Here is a 16,413-nt window from a genome sequence, read left to right on the forward strand (position 1 = left end):
TATACTGTTTTCATTTATGGGCAATGGATTATTTTTCCCACATCACTTAACGTTGCACCAGTAGAAATAAAGAACTGATCTCCTCAGATGTATATGCATAAATGCCATTTATCATGACAGGTATAACATTTCAGCATCAAAGGGAGGTGAAATCCCTCCTGCCCATATTTTAATGATATTAATTCCCTCAATAGTCTTTCTTTGGCTTTATTTTATGCACAGTGACAACTGAACAGAGTAAATCTCATTAAACGACTCATTAGACAACTCTTCTGTGGGAGATGGGGGGAGGAAATGAATTGATCAACAGGTGGGTTAATTTATTACTCTATCTTGAAGACTCTGGTTAACTATTTGGTTAGTTTTTTATTTTCTTAATCTCTGGCAGAGATGTCAGGAGGAGAAAGTCTTGTTCTGCAAAAGCTTTAGCAAAGTTAATAGGTTCCGAGAAGGTATTTGTTAAGAAGAGGGGAGTTTGCTGTCTTTGGTAAGGACCAGGAACGAAGAGTCCATTAGGGATGTCAGCAGAGGGGTGGTGGAAGTCAGCAAATGTGTGTTTTCTTCTCAAAGGAGAGTGGAAGTAAGATGCTGGAAGAAACTTAGCATTAGGCTGCTGTTTAAAAGCAGCCATTTGCAGCGCCATCCTAAGCAGAGCTGCCTCCTTCTAAGCCTATTAACTGGAAGGCTGTGACTCAACTTCAGGTGCCGCCGTGAAGCTGCCATTTCCAAGCAAAAACACCAAGTGGAAAAATTCCTTCATAGTTTCAGGCCTTTAGGCAGTATGTGCTGCACTCAGCCCCTCTGGGCGAGCAGGCTGAGCTTTGTGGGTTTTCTGGGTTTTTGGATGAGCAGTGGTGGAAACAGCCAGCTGACTGAGGTAGACCATGGCACCCAATTTTTTTGGGGGGGCGGCTCTCATGTTCTTTTCTTAAGTAACCTGTAAGTAGTGCAAGGAAAGCTGTGACAGTCCATGAAGAGAAAATCTGAGCAACATTATATGCGTTTGGTATGCCACATCCACCCATGACTGGCACATGCAACAACAGCATTTCTATCCGTGAAAACTTCCTCCCTCGGTCACAAACCCTCTGCCTGCTGCTTGTGGATTGTGTGTGTGTGTTGGGGGGGGGGGCTATTGGGCTCAGTAAAATAAGGAACTGATCAAGTTTCTTTCAAAGGCAAGATATTGCCCAAGAAATCGCTCATTCAAATGCCATTTTCATTCCTCCGGTTTGCAGTGACTATATTCAAGACTAATTATACTCTGCCTCATTAAGATTTATGTCAAGAAAAATTTGTGCATAAGATATGTAAATTAAACATAGTTGCACTTGGTTCCATATTTTGTATAATTTATCCTGCTGTTGCTAGTCAAGTCAGAGAGAGGGGGTTGGATCCCACGGAGGATTTCTACATGTGCAACTGCCCTTATGCAGGCAGAAGTGCTGAAAACAAACCTCACAAGCTGCTTGCACTAAGTTAAATCTACTGGATGCAAACTTTTTTTTAACTGGGTAAATCCTGCAATGAACCACCACCGCCTGCACCGGCACCCGGGTGCTCAGGGCATTTTCCTTTCTGCTCATGCTTCACTGGATCCGACCCAATGAGCTACGGAGGATGTTGATGCCCTACCCCCTGACTGTAGGAGCCTAAGCAAGTCTTTCATTTTGAAGTCTGAAGATTCACCAGGGACTTCCACACACTATTCAGCCATAGGGGCAGGAAACTTGCCTTAGAAAAAGAAAGAAATCTCTTAGAATGCTGGGTACGGTGCCCTGCACATATATACGCTCCCCCCATACTTGTGTGAAGGATCACCCAGCCCTGACTATAGGGCCCATAATCTTGTCTTCCCTGTCAGCATTTCGCTGCAGGACCCACGGAATACTGGTGGCGAGTGAGTAACGCTACCCTCTGTACTGTGACTGTCTCAAAGTGGATTAAGGTTTCCAGATTGGTACAGGTGACTTCACTGCAATGGAAGGCACAGGAGACAGACTGTATAAGGGAGAAAGCTGTTTCAAACGTACTGTAAGTATAGTGCCACACACACAGTCAACAGAAATGGTACCAAATGAAAATAATGCACTGCTATATTAGATGGAACTTGTGGATCGCTTACTTTGCAAGTTATGCTGACATGTAGATTCTGTGGCCATCTTGGATTTCATTAAGGGTCTAAAATTGTCTTAGTTTGTGAACTTATTTATCCTGTACTGTGTGCTGCATGTTTGATTGTTTTTTCATCAGCTTATACATCGGGATTAGCTTCTAAAATAAAATAAGACCTGAATTAAAACTGAGTTTTCTTATATACATGATCAGAGCTCCTGGAGAAGGTGCCATTGCATCTTCTGGACCAAATAATCAGTTTACACAGAATGAAATGGAAGAGAATACTGAGTTGTTTTATAATTTTGAATAAAAATCATGACACTGTCCATGAAGTTCTGTCTCAGAAACATTACAATCAAATGTTGTAGCATATTTTTTGACTTGCACCATTTGAATAGTTGCACAAAGTTTGCATTATAGCAACGGGGATCCTACAGAAGGCCCAGTGCAGTTCAAAGAATAATAGTACACTTTAAAAAAAAGGAAGATGCTATTTTTAAACATACACCCCAGACTGCAGTGAAAGTGTAGAGAGAAGAGATAGCCCCCCCCCCCCGGTCACTGTTGTTCAATTGAAGTCTGCAAAGAGAAGAGAAAGGCACGTGAAACCCTGGGGTAATTAAACTAAGCCTAATGATTGTCTGACCACAGCCAATCTACCAACTATAGTTAGAGTCTGACAAATCAGGATTTGAAACTCTGGGTTGGAGATGGTTATTAACCGCAGTTTGCGTTTAGCAGTTAGCTTTGTGTAGTGTATGAACACAACCACCAAAATCCTGGCTTGTTCCCTAGTAATGGCCTCCCAGGCAATGAAACTAGCAGAGTGGTATTGAAGTGATTGTCTGTGAATGAGCTCCTTGTAACCACAGCTAAAATAAAATAGGGCTTCATGTTCTGATCTAAACTAAGCCACTGGATCAGAGGACGAGATAAGAAAGGGCACAAAGATGGCACTGTCTTCTGGGAACCGTGATAGGAGAGAGTGGGTGGGGAGTAGTTTAATAGCATTGTCACCGCCCACAACCCTTTTTTTGGCCCCACTTAAGGCTCTATTCAGAGCCATTCCACAGTTGTTGGGGGGGGGGGTTGTCCATAGTTCAAGTGAACCCAATTTCCCTCTGGGGAATGGTCTGAATGGTTATATAAGAACATAAGAAAGGCCCTGCTGGATCAGACCCAGGCCCATCAAGTCCAGCAGTCTGTTCACACAGCGGCCAACCAGGTGCCTCCAGGAAGCCACAAGACGACTGCAGCACCATCCTGCCCGTGTTCCACAGCACCCAATATAACAGGTATGCTCCTCTGATACTAGAGAGAATAGGTATGCAGCATGACTAGTATCCATTTTAACAGCCATGAATACCCCTTTCCTCCATGAATATGTCCACTCCCCTCTTAAAGGGTTATACTAACAAAAGCCATGAGTGCCACCAGAGGTGCCAAGTGGCTAGAATCCATGGGATCACTTCTTCCAATCCAGATCTCGAGAGCAGTCGTGCAGCAACACTGAAAGTATTTTTTCTCTCAAGAAAATACAGGAGATACGTGTGCACAGAAGCACATAGTCAAGTCAAGTTTAGTCAAATTTATTAATACGGTCGACTGACCAATCATGTTCCAACACATCAAAAATTCCAGACACAATAGTTTTGCACCGCAGAATCACGGACTGCCCGTACATATAAAGGCGTAAGGTCAATAAAAGCAACCCCTGGTTAAAATTATCACATTAAAATTAATAAAATTGTAAAATATTCTCTAATAAATCATTCTCTAATAAAATTCTGAGTATTTTAATAGCAACAGCACAGAACTTGGCAGTTTGGAGCGTAAGCTGAGGGTCTTCTCCTAATAGGAGCTTCTTTGCCAAAAGCTCAACTGACTCTTCAGGGAATTTACCAAGTAGGGGGGAAATAAGCTTTGATCTAACTTCGTGGTAGAATGGGCAACATATCAGTGCATGTTCGATGGTTTCAATGTCCCCTGTTCCACACGGACCTAACCTCTCTGATCTTCTTATATTTCCTTTCTAAAACAGCCGATGGTAGGGCCTGGCATCTGGCAAAGGTAAAGGCAACAGAGTTGCACTTACCTGTAACTGCTGTTCATTGAAGTCTTCTGTGCAGACACACATTTGGGACTGCGCTTGCACGCAGGCCTGCCACCGGAAACTTTTTCTAGCCTCAAGCCTAATGAGGGGATGCCCCGCCCACCGGGTCAGCAGTACCAGCTTCCCGCCGAAACCACCACGTGCTCCTGGGCGGGGCATCCCCTCCCTCAGTTCCTTACCCGCCACCGACTGTATAGAGATCAAGATAGAACCTACTACCTCCAGAATTAATTTAATTGGAAGTAGTCCAACGTCACAGTGTCTCAATCTCCTTAATTTATTATTAATATTTATGTATTCCTTTCTTCTTTTTGTAGTGTAGGTCGACAGCGGGGTCAGAGAGAGGGAATGTGTGTCTGCACAGAAGACTTCAATGAACAGCAGTTATAGGCAAGTGCAACTCTGTTTTCATTTTCAGTCTTCGGTGCAGCCCCACATTTGGGATTTTAGCAAACTATCACATTCTGGTGGTGGGTGTCGATTTACTGGAACAAGGCCTGGAGGACCGCCTTTCCCACTTCTGTATCCTTTCTTTTCTGTAGGTCCAAGGCGTAGTGCTTGATGAAAGTGTCCTCGCTTGACCAAGTCGCCGCCTTACAGATGTCTGGGAGTGGCACCTTCCTGTGAAGAGCGGCTGAAGATCCTTGAGCCCTAGTTGAATGGGACTTAACCTCTAGTGGGCAATCCTTGCCTGCCTCCTTATAGGCTGATCTGATTGCTGACACTACCCATCTGGAAATGGATTGTGATGAAGCCTGCTTCCCCTTATTAGGGCCGTGATAGCAAATAAAGAGACTGTTAGACTTCCTAAATGTCTTTGTTCTATTTATGTAATATAGGAGTGCCCTCCTAACATCTAAGGTATGGAGGGCCTTCTCCGCTGCTGATGTCGGGTTGGGGTAAAAAACCGGAAGCACTAGGTCCTGTGTCATATGAAAAGTGGAAATCACTTTGGGTCTAAACTGCAAGCTTGGATGTAAAACCACCTTCTCACTGAATACCCTTAGAAAGGGACAGTCTATCCTAAGGGCTGCTAGCTCTCCCATTCTTCTAGTGGAAGTGACCGCTATGAGTACAGCAACCTTAGCTGTGACAAGGGCTAAATGGGTGGACCCCAAGGGTTCGAACGGGGGTTGCATGAGTTTTGCCAAAACCAGGGATAAAGACCATTGGGGCGTAATTCTGGGTCTTGGGGGAAACAAATTATTGAGCCCCTTCATAAAGCGTTTTGCGAGAGGATGAGAGAAAACAGTATAACCCACCACCTTGTCATGGATTGCTGCAATGGCAGCTAAATGAACCTTGACCGAGGCCACAGCCAGGCCCTCTTGAGTTAACCCCCAAAGGCAGTCTAAAACATGGGGCAGAGGGCAGTTGAAGGGGGACATACCCTTAGACTCTTCCCACTGTTGAAACTTCTCCCACTTCAATCCATAGGAATAATGTTTGGAGGGCTTTCTGGCTTCCAGGAGAACGCCCTTAACTGGAGAAGAGAGCCCTATTTCTTGGGTCTTATCCTCCATGCTGCTAAGTGCAGTCTACGTCGTGATGATGGAGGGTACCCCAGTTCAATAAATCCGGGGAGTTGGGGAAAATCCTGTAATTTCCCCCCGCCAGTCGTAGTAGCTCCGCATACCAGATCTGACGTGGCCAAAGGGGCGCAACCAGTATACAGGAGGTACGATCCACTCTGATCTTCCCCAGGACTCTGGCCAGTAAGGGGAAGGGAGGGAAAGCATAAAAGAGGGCCCCTGTCCACTTCATCTGAAAAGCATCCCCCAGAGACTCTGGGTCGTGACCCGCTAAGGAGCAAAACTCTGTCGCCTTCCTGTTCTCTCTGGAAGCGAGCAGGTCGACTTGGGAAAGTCCCCATAGCTGGAAAATCGGTTGAAGAAAGGTATCTTGAATCTCCCACTCGTGGTTTGTGAGGAACCTCCTGCTGAGTGTATCCGCCCATGTATTGGATACCCCTGCTATGTGAATAGCTCTGAGCATAATGTGATTGTCGAGGGCCACCTGCCAAACTCTCAGCGCCTCCCTGCATAGGGGGAGGGAACCCGTACCCCCCTGTTTGTTTATATAATACACCGCTGCTGTGTTGTCGGACTGCAGCAGTGTCCTGGATCCTCGGAGGATATCTGTAAAGGAGGTTAGGGAGTAACGGATGGCTCGTAGTTCTAGCAGATTGATGTGGAGCGATGACTCAATATCGTCCCACGTGCCCTGAATGAATGCACCCTGACAATGGCCTCCCTATCCCTCCAAAGACACATCAGTGGTCAATGTGAACTCGAGTTCCAATGCCCAAAAGACATACCCGTAAGTAATTTCGCCTCTGACAACCACCAAGTCAGGGATCTTAAAACTGTTCTGGGGATGGAAAGTCTGTGCCATTGTGAATGGCAAAACTGGTTAAAGGCTCTGATGAACCAGTTCTGGAGGACTTTCATTTGCAGCCTAGCAAAGGGGGTAACAGCCGTTGTGGAGGCCATGAGGCCTAACAGTCTCTGTATATTGATAACAGGTTGGAGTCTACAGCGTGAGAAGCATTCAACTAAGCACCTTATTGCTTTCACCCTGTCCATGGGAAGGAAGGCTCTAGCCTTAGAGGATTCTAGGATGGCCCCTATGAATTGAGCTCTTTGGGAAGGTATTAACTTGGATTTCTTCCAGTTAATTAACAAACCTAGAGAGGTGCAGGTAGTCAGTACTAACTCCACGTGTGATGTTAAGGTCTCTGGGTTGTCAGCCGTAACAAGCCAATCATCAAGGTAGGGGAAAACACAGCATCCCCTACTCCTGAAGTGTGACACAACTACTGTCATGCACTTCGTGAACACTCGTGGGGCAGTGGATAGGCCAAAGGGGAGCACTGTATAACAGAACACGCTTGTGCCATATCGAAACTTGAGGTACTTTCTGTGGGAAGGGTAGGTGGCAACATGAAAGTACGCGTCCTTTAAATCTAGGACAGCGAACCAAGTATTAGGGCCAATCAGCTCCATGACAGATGGTAACGAGACCATTCAAAACTTTGGACTTCCTGTAGAGCATTTGGTCCGAGCGCCATTGTTTCCTGGGGGCTCCCAGGAGACACCAAGAGTCGTTTAGATTTGGAGTGCAAAAAGCACTCCAACTCGGTCCTAAATAGTGGATCGGGAAGCAGGAAATTCCCCTGCAGCCTTCAAGAGCGGTTTGGACTCCCATATTCTCTGAGAGAGCTTTTATTAAGCCTCTCGTAGATTTGGAAGTTGTCCCCGCCGGCACATAGGGGCTACCATTGCCACGGACGACTCTTTGGATTATAGGCTTTGACCTCCTCTATACATTAACATCAAATAATCTATGAAAAGAACAAGAAGCCTCACCTTTGGAAGTCAGAGTGAGTAAAAAGACACTTTTTGCCTTTATCTTGATTGAGAAGACCTGAATGACGATAAAAACACCTACGAAAACCGGCGACTCCCTGCCCAGCGTAACAAAACTTTTAAAATAAACAAATGCCATTAAATGAACTGACTAAGACCTTATCAACTTGATCAATGAGTAGACGCAATAAAAGGGACTTTTGAATGACTTTACAACTACCAATTAAATGCTTTGAGGGGAGGGAGGGAGACGAAAACCTCCCCCCCCCACTTCCGGCTCTCTTTGATTCAATGTCCAGCCACGTCGCCTCTTAAGACCGGAAGATAATAAGAAGGGCTTTGTTACCATCGAAAAGACAGGGCAGATTGGAAGACTTGAAGTGAATCTCCCCGGTGTAACCATCAAATCGTTCCTACCACTTAACCACCGAGAGGAGACGACGCAGGGTCTATCATACTGCAGTTTCCTGTCTACTTTCTTTTCTTTATCTGTGCTGCTTTGAAGCGTAATTGAGGATATCTTGAAAATTACAAAGCCTGCTTCTATATAAGAATACAAGCAGATATGTCAAACAAGAGGATGGAAGAGATGTTACTCAAACAAATGGACATGTTTGCAGTGCAACAAGATTTAGTCTTTGAAAAACAACAAGCGCTCTCACATCAAGTATTTCAACTAGCTGAGGTGATGAATATCCTATTTAAATCAATTAATGGAAAATGACACAATTATTGAGGAGATCCACGATATGAAGACCCAAGATATGACAACAATTATGTCAATGGAAAAAAAAGATTCTACTAAGGAGATGATGATTGAATGCTATGTGGAAATGGTGATAAAATCTGGAAAAAATGACAATGAATTAGAACAATTTATTTTTAAAGAGGTAGCTGCAAGTGACCAGCTGGCAATGAGAGAGAGCAACATGAGAGAACTCAATACCTCTACAATCTACTTGTCTGAGTTACTGCTGACAGGAGGAACATTATTATCCCAAGAAAACACTTCCTGGCAGCCAGCGATGGAGGGAGACATGATGAAGGATTTTACCAAGAAGCTGCTGGAAATTTTAACAAGAAGCCAATGGATACAATCACTGGGATCTTTTTTTACATTTTCAGAGGCCAGAATTGCAGCTACTATATTGAAAAATGGGGGGTGGGGATTGGGAAATAAAGAAGGACTGGCAGATCCCCTCCCAAAACAAGATAATGGCTAAAATGATGCTTATTTTTGGGGTGTAAGGGAGCCACGGTGGATTTACTTTGATGAAATTCTAATGGGAAAATTTGTTTATGTATTGATCTAATCCCTTTATTATAGAATAATAGAATGTTATATAGAGACAATGATGATAATATTATAACTAGGTAGGACTTGAAATTGCTTATAGAAGTAGTATAGATGGCTTAAAGCAAGTCTATATGAGAGAAAATAAGGATTAGAAATTAATTTGAAATGCAAAAGTGTTAACCAGTAGAATTAGTGACTGAAGAAGATGCGGGGAAGTCACATATAGTAGATAGCATTGAATATTATAGATAACATATTCTCAGTAATAGCAATGAACTTTTTTTGTTACAAGCAGTTACAACTGAATATATTGTTGAGATATGTTTATTTTTGTTGAATTGTAGAAAATAATAAAAATATTTTTTTTAAAAAAAGAGACCATTCAAAACTTTGAAACTTTCAAAAAAATATTAAGCTCTCTGGGGTCTAGAATAGGTCTAGACCCTCCATCTTTCTTGTCTACCATAAAGAATCTGGAAAAAAATCCCCAACACTCAGGTTGAACAGGTTGAACCGCGCCCTTCTGCAACAATTCTTGAAGCTGAGGGGCGAACTCTGGAAAGGGGTTGTCCCTTGCTGAACTAGCTGGGACACAACCAGGGGTAACTGTAAACTCTAGGCGGTAGCCTTCAGAAACAATTTTGAGAACCCAGGAATCGGTGCAAATAGCACGCCACGCAGGTGCGAACTTATCCAGTCTCTCAAGGAATGGCAGCTCCTCTAGGACCGGCAGCTGTAATAGTCAGAACCTCTGTGAAGGGTGCTGCTGTTGATCCTTTGGAGGAGGACCACTGGTGGGTTTCTGCCTACGCTTTCCCTGATGACCCTGTTGGTAAGGCTGGTGTTGAGACTGCCTCTGCTGAGGATACGGCTAGTATCTTTGATGTCGTTGTCCCCTGTAAAAGGGGGTGGCAAAACCCTGTTGGCGGGGCTGAAACCTCCCCCTCTGCTGATAGGGGGCAGCTGTGATGCCAAGGGACCTGTCCATGTGACGATCTCTCTTAATGTTGGTTAAGAATTCAGTAGTATTTGAGAAGAGTGTATTGCCCACAAAAGGTAAATCTTCGATTTGGGATCTAGTGTCCAGTGGTAGGGCCGTGTTACGCAGCCAGGAGTGCCGTCTCAGGGTAACTGCAGTGGCCATCGATCTAGCTGCAATCTCTGCAGCATGCTTGCCTGCACTTATCTCCTGTTTGGACAGGTGAATTGCTTCAGCCTGAATAAGTCCCAGTGCAGCCTTAGATTCTTCCGACAGCAGATCTAGATGGGGGGTGGTCTTCTCCCAGAGAAAAAGCTGGTAACCCCCCATGATGATCTGATAATTAGCTATTCTAAAGCTAAGGGCTGAAGAGGTGTATGCCTTCCTGCCCAAAAAATCCATTCTTCTGCTCTCCTTCTCAGCAGGTGTGGAATGCTGGCCCTGCCTCTGCCTGGTCTGCATTTCCCCCATCACGATGGAGGAAGGAGGGTGGCTAGATAAGAATTCGGCGATTCTGGTTTCACCCTGTAGAGATTTTCAATCTTTTTGGTGGAGGCAGGGGTGGAGGCTGGTTTTTTCCAAACTGTCTTGGTGATCTCGGACAAGCCCTCTAGTATCGGGAATGCAGCAATGCCTGGAGAGTCTGGGTATAGTCGACTAAGGATTCTGTCCTTAGGTCTGTTATCTGAAGTGGCCACATTGATCTCAAGTGCCTCTGCCATTCTAATCATCTGCTCTGTTCACAGGCGTAGGTCCTCTGAGGGTGAAACTGCGTCTCTATCCCCCACCTGTTCTTCTGGGGAGGGTTCTGAGACTCCCTCTGAACCCTCGACAGAGTCCAGAGCTTCAGCTTCCTCTGGATCAGAGTCCAAAGAAGACGAGGGATGGGTGTAAGAGGTTGAGGGGTATGGACCCTGCTGAGCTGTGCCCTGAGATAGTGGCTGGCCTTGCAGGTTAAGTTGTTTAAATCGGCAAAAAGCAATCCAGTCCTGTAGTAAAGCCGGTGAGATGCTGGGTAGATGTTGCAGGTAGCGCGGGTTGAAGGTGCTGGGCTGAGATGTTACAGGCAGTACGGGGGGGAGGTCTCGGATCCAGCGCTGCCTGGATGAAACCTCTCTGATCCGGCCGTGGTGGATCCATCATTGCCTGGAGGAAACTTCTCAGATCCGGACATGTCAGATCCGAAGGCAAGTGGGTCTCTGACTGCAACTCCAGCTCCACATCGGAGAACGAGTGAAGGGGAGATCCTGAGTGAAAAAACGGTGTCCTCGGAGGAATCAAAATAAGATCCTGTTCCAGGGGTCTCGGATCCGACGCCGCTGGAACCGGTGTGGTTGGGGCGGAGCGTGACCAGGTAGAGTCACACGGCTTGTCCCTGTGCTTTGTCTTGCTCTTGTGTTTTTTGTGCTTCGGATGCAAGGTCTTTGGATCCGAGGTCTTCAGATCCGAGCCGGATCCGGGGCCCGAGGTGGAAGGGGCCAAAAGCACCGAAGCGGCGTGCTGGGGTGTCCCTGAGCCCGCTGAGGGGGAGGGGGCCAGCAAAGCTTTTTTCCATAATTCAGCATTGAGGCGATCGGCATGAGCGTTGCGTGCCCTGGCCAAGAGTTTTTGGCAGATTTTACATGGCGTTATATTAGCCCTTCTCCCAAGCATAATAAGCATAGTTTGTGCTCGTCTGTGTGCAGGATCTTTGTCGCACACTTTGGGCAGAGTTTGAAGGGTGTTTTAGGTGCCATACCGGCCCTCAGCACGCGGCTGGGGGGACCGAGGCAAACAAGAATTTTTCTTCTTCCCGAAGTTGGAAGGGGAAGGAAAAGCTGGCGAGAAGTCCTGCTCGGCAATCGAATGGGTTGACTCACGAAAACGAAAGTGGTAAGAATGAAGAAGTCGCAATGAGGCAAGAAGCTCCGTACTCGGAGGTGGCAAAGAAGAAACTGGGGAGGGAGGGGATGCCCCGCCCAGGAGCACGCGGTGGTTTCGGCGGGAAGCCGGTACCGCTGACCAGATGGGCGGGGCATCCCCTTATTAGGCTTGAGGCTAGAAAAAGTTTCCAGTGGCAGGCCTGCGCACAGGCGCAGTCCCAAATGTGGGGCTGCACCGAAGACTGAAAATGAACTTCCTATAATTAATAGACTCAAGATGATAAAAATAAGCTGCAGGTGAGACTAAGTATCTAGATTTATCAGGTACTAGGAAAAATGGTGATTTTCCAAGGTCTGTCTGGCATTCAATGTCTTCCACCCTTTGCTTCAAGAGACTTGATTCTTGGTCTAGGCCCATGGCTAACAGGGTAGGTGGAGAAAGGCCCAGGCAGGCCATTTTATTAAGGACCATCTTTAGCCATGTTGACTGGAACTTATCCTGTAGAAGCAGGGGTAGCAGTCCTTGAGGGATAAGATTTAATTTGAGCCAAAGAATAATGGAAGCAGTGAAGACCCTTGCCTCCACCCTCACCAGTCCTGCCTCCAGCCTAGCAGTAGCATTTGATACGCAACGAGGTAAATGGAGGGCTGCTCTCAAGAATTTAGCTTGAACCGGCTCCAGTGGGACAAAAGTAGATGAAGGTGGCCCAAGTAAGGTCCCATATGTCAGTTGTGCCAGTGTTTTAGCTTGGTAAAGCTTAAGAGCGGCTGGAAAATAATGCCCTCCCTTAGTTCTTAAAAATTTAATGATGTTTAAGGCAGATTTTTGCCCTTTTTCTGCTGCGTAATCGCTGTGAGCTTTTCTAGAGAGGCTTGTAAGACTACTCTTAAGTATTTAAACTTGAGTACCTGGTCTATTTTGTGGCCATCAATGCTCCATGTTCGTACTTTAGGGTGCTTGCTAAAGGCCATAACTTTTGTCTTTGATAAGTTAATGTCTAGTTGTTCAACAGACCAATATTGCATTAGCCTCTGCATGCTCTTTTAAGGACCACCGGGGTCCTGGATAGCAGCATAGAGTAAGACAGAGATGCCGCGATGGGCTAGCTTTGGAGGGGTCTTTTAAGTTGCTAAGTTGTTGATGTAGTAATTAAACAGCTTTGGAGCCAGAATGCAGCCCTGCTTCGCTTCTTTGTAGGTGTTTACTACTCTTGAAAGGTGCCCTTGTCTGCTGCATCTGATCTGAAGGGTGGTGAACCCTTCGATCTATAGAAGAGCGTTCTAACTTTTCCCAGAGTCTGTTTCTAGAAATAGAATCAAATGCTGCTTTAAGGTCCATAAAGGCTGCATACAAAGCGGTTGGACCCTTAAGAGTATTTTTCAATTAAATGTTGTAAAATCAGGCAGTGGTCTAAAGTAGACCTGCCCTCACTAAAGCCTGCTTGTTCGTCGACAATTATGTCCTCTTGATCTAGCCAGTTGGTAAATTTGTTGTGAAGGTGCTTGGCATACAATTTACTAATAATGCTGAGGAGACTAATAGGCCTATAGTTGGTCGGATTGTCCCTCTTTCCTTTCTTAAAAAATGGCACCACAACCGCCCTGCCCAAGTCCTTTGGCATATGTCCAGTCCTATCTATATAGGTGAAAAATGAGGCCAGGAAAGGAACCCACCAATCTTTGTTGTTCTTCAGAAGTTTGAGTGGAATAAAATCAGCACCTGGGGCTTTCCCTACTCTGAGTTGGTCAATCAAGGATTCAGCCTCCCTTAAAGAGACGGGGCCATACGGGCAGGTCCTCTATCCTCTCTAAGGAGGGGGCCAGAGAAGAATCCTTATACATATCCTGAAAGTAAGTTGCCCATATAGCTGGAGAAATGTGCGAATCTAAGGGAGATAGCTCCTTGGATGATTGTTTTGATATCAGCTTCCAGAATTGGGAGGAATTCCTCTCTTTGACTGCCTGTATGACACTCCTCCATAATGCCCAAATGTTTTCTTTTTTTTTTATGAGTGACAATTTGTTTATAGGTTTTCTTCAGTGTGAGAAAAGATTGTTGAGCTGCTTGATGTTCCTCTCTGTCACCTGTTTTAAATAAGTGGCAGGCTACAAATACACCCCTTTTGGCCTTTAAACATTCCTTGTTGAACCAAGATTTAGAGAAAAAGCCCCCCCCCCTTTCTTTTTTTGCATTTGCGCCATTATTGGACATCAAGAGGGGTTTCAGGTTTAACTAGATTTTGATAAGTGCTCAAAGGGTCTGTGCCCTATTCAGAACCTGACACTATATTGTATTTTTGTATACTTTCAGATGGTAGGGCCTTTTAAATCTTTTGGTCCAGCTCTGGCGTCCATTTGGTCCGACAGCCCATATGTCCTGTGTATGTGACAGATATTGGGTAGTGTAATTTACATTGTAATTGCCATATTGGTACAGTTATGGTCATTGAGAGGGGAAAATGATCTCCCTCTAGATAAGGTGATACTTGAAATTTTTCGACCGTGGCTAAAAAAGACTGACAGACTAGCATATAATCAGTGGTGGAGAATTTTCGACCAGCTGCAAATGTAAATTCACCAGGGTAGTCTCCATTAAGGGAGCCATTCAGAATATATAAATTAAGCCTGTTTGCCAGTTTTGAAAGGCAAAACTCTGCAAAGTTTGATCTAGGATCCTTAGAAAGACGTGGTATGATGTTATTTGGTGCCTCGTCCTCTGAGGAACTGGGGATCCAGTTATACTTGTTATACAGAGAGGGGTCGTGTGGACCTAGTCTTGCATTTAGATCCCCTGCCAATAAAATCTTGGCTTCTGGGTGGTCTAACATGAGAGTATTACATAACTCTCTAATGCTTGCCAATCAGCGGTTAAGGCATCTTTCTTATTTTGGGGGGGCAGGTAGACGTTAATTACTAATAGCCTGTCCTTTCCAGAGTATAGCAGTACCGCCATGGCTAGATGCTTCAGTGTGGTCAATGAAAAACTGCACTCGCTCTGCCGATTGTTGCCCCGCTTTTAAAAGAGGGGTTACTTACCACAATAAAACACCTTGGATTTTATCTCTGTCATCAGAGAGGGGTGAGTTTTAAAATAGTAACAGAATACATTGACATGCACATAGTCAATATGACATACCAAATCTGGTAATTAAAAACAGTGAAAGCAGCCAGGCTACTCAGCCCCAGTCCTCTCTGTTTGAAGGAAGGTCCCATCTCTTCAATTCATTAGTCCAGCGGTTTCCAACAAGAAGTTTATATATCCCCAGAAGACCCTGGAGAAGATGCACCAAAGATCTGCTCTAGGCTTCCTAAGAAGCTTGTATGTCATAGGATGTTTATCTGTGCTGCTGAGCCAGTAGCTTCACTTCTGGTGTTCTTCCTAGTCTGTACTGTTTTAGGACAGAACAAAACCTGGTAGCATGTGGGGGGGGGGGAGAGTAGGTTAGGATATTTTTCATGACCATGAATTAGCTCCCATTAAAGAAAAGGTTGGCCAGCCCTGCATTAGTCTGATCATGTAGCTTTCCAAACTGGATTGAGGCTACAGCCTCACATTGATCTGGGGAAGACAGTCTGAAAACACTGCTTATGTGTAGCATTAGAGCTACCCTGACAGCATCCCAGTCTACCAAGGCCTGCATTCTGATTGGACGAGGGGGAAATTCCTGCTGCCGTTTTCTACCCTTGGCCCTTAGCAGCATCACACAGCACCTTCCTTAGCATGAACAGGTCAGAAGGAGGGGGCTTCAGTGCCCGGCACAAACTATGTACATACATTATGTACAGGATTCTGCAAACAACATCAATCATGCCAATGTGCATGATTGACGTTGTTCACAGAATTCAGCTGTCTGGGGGGATGAATTTAAAATAGAGTATGTACAGCTCCTACTATATAATTGTGGAACTACAGCAGCATCACTTGCTTTTACAAGTGAGGCAAGTTGGTTCTACTGCACAGTCTTCCAGCAGCAACGTCATCAAACATTATTCCAAAATGACTAGGGTAATGCAGAAAAGTTAGAAGCTCTGGTGGCCAAAATACCCTCAAGGATATCACAAAGCTGAGTGTTAGAACTTTGAGGACATCTGGATCCCTGTAACTTAAACCTCTGGCTCCCAAAATCATAGTTGCCTAGAAGGGAATCACAATTCCTGCAGGCTGAGTCAAACTAATTCTTTCTGGACCCAAGAAGACCATACACCTGACCCTGCCAGCACATTTAGAGGCCAGGCTAGCAACTGGTGAAGTCTGCAAGGTGTCAGGGAGACTGGCTTATAAACATACAAACAGTTTTGCAGCAGAAATGCACAGAGAAAACAAAAAGAACAACTTACAGAAGGTTGAGGGGGGAAGAAAACCCACAGGACCAAAGTTGAGATAAAACCTAATGTTTGGAGTTGAATCTTGGCCCAGCCTGAGTCACCCGCAAAGGCCCAGGAGGGAGAGATCTTTTAGCTTTCCAGCAGTGAATATATGGCACTTTCAGTTCAGTAATGGCTCCAAAGTCCCTGATTTCTGCTTTAACAGTATTCATCACAAGAACTGGAACTCTAAACCCTCATTCTGCTCTCAGTTATGCCCAAAGAAAGAATGTGGCATGCTCCCAATATTACTGAAACACTTTAAAAAAATTTAGCAACAGAAAATGATCGGTGGGGAGGGCAGGAATATT

Source organism: Euleptes europaea, chromosome 17 (assembly GCF_029931775.1).
Source record: "Euleptes europaea isolate rEulEur1 chromosome 17, rEulEur1.hap1, whole genome shotgun sequence".
Lineage (NCBI taxonomy): Eukaryota > Metazoa > Chordata > Lepidosauria > Squamata > Sphaerodactylidae > Euleptes > Euleptes europaea.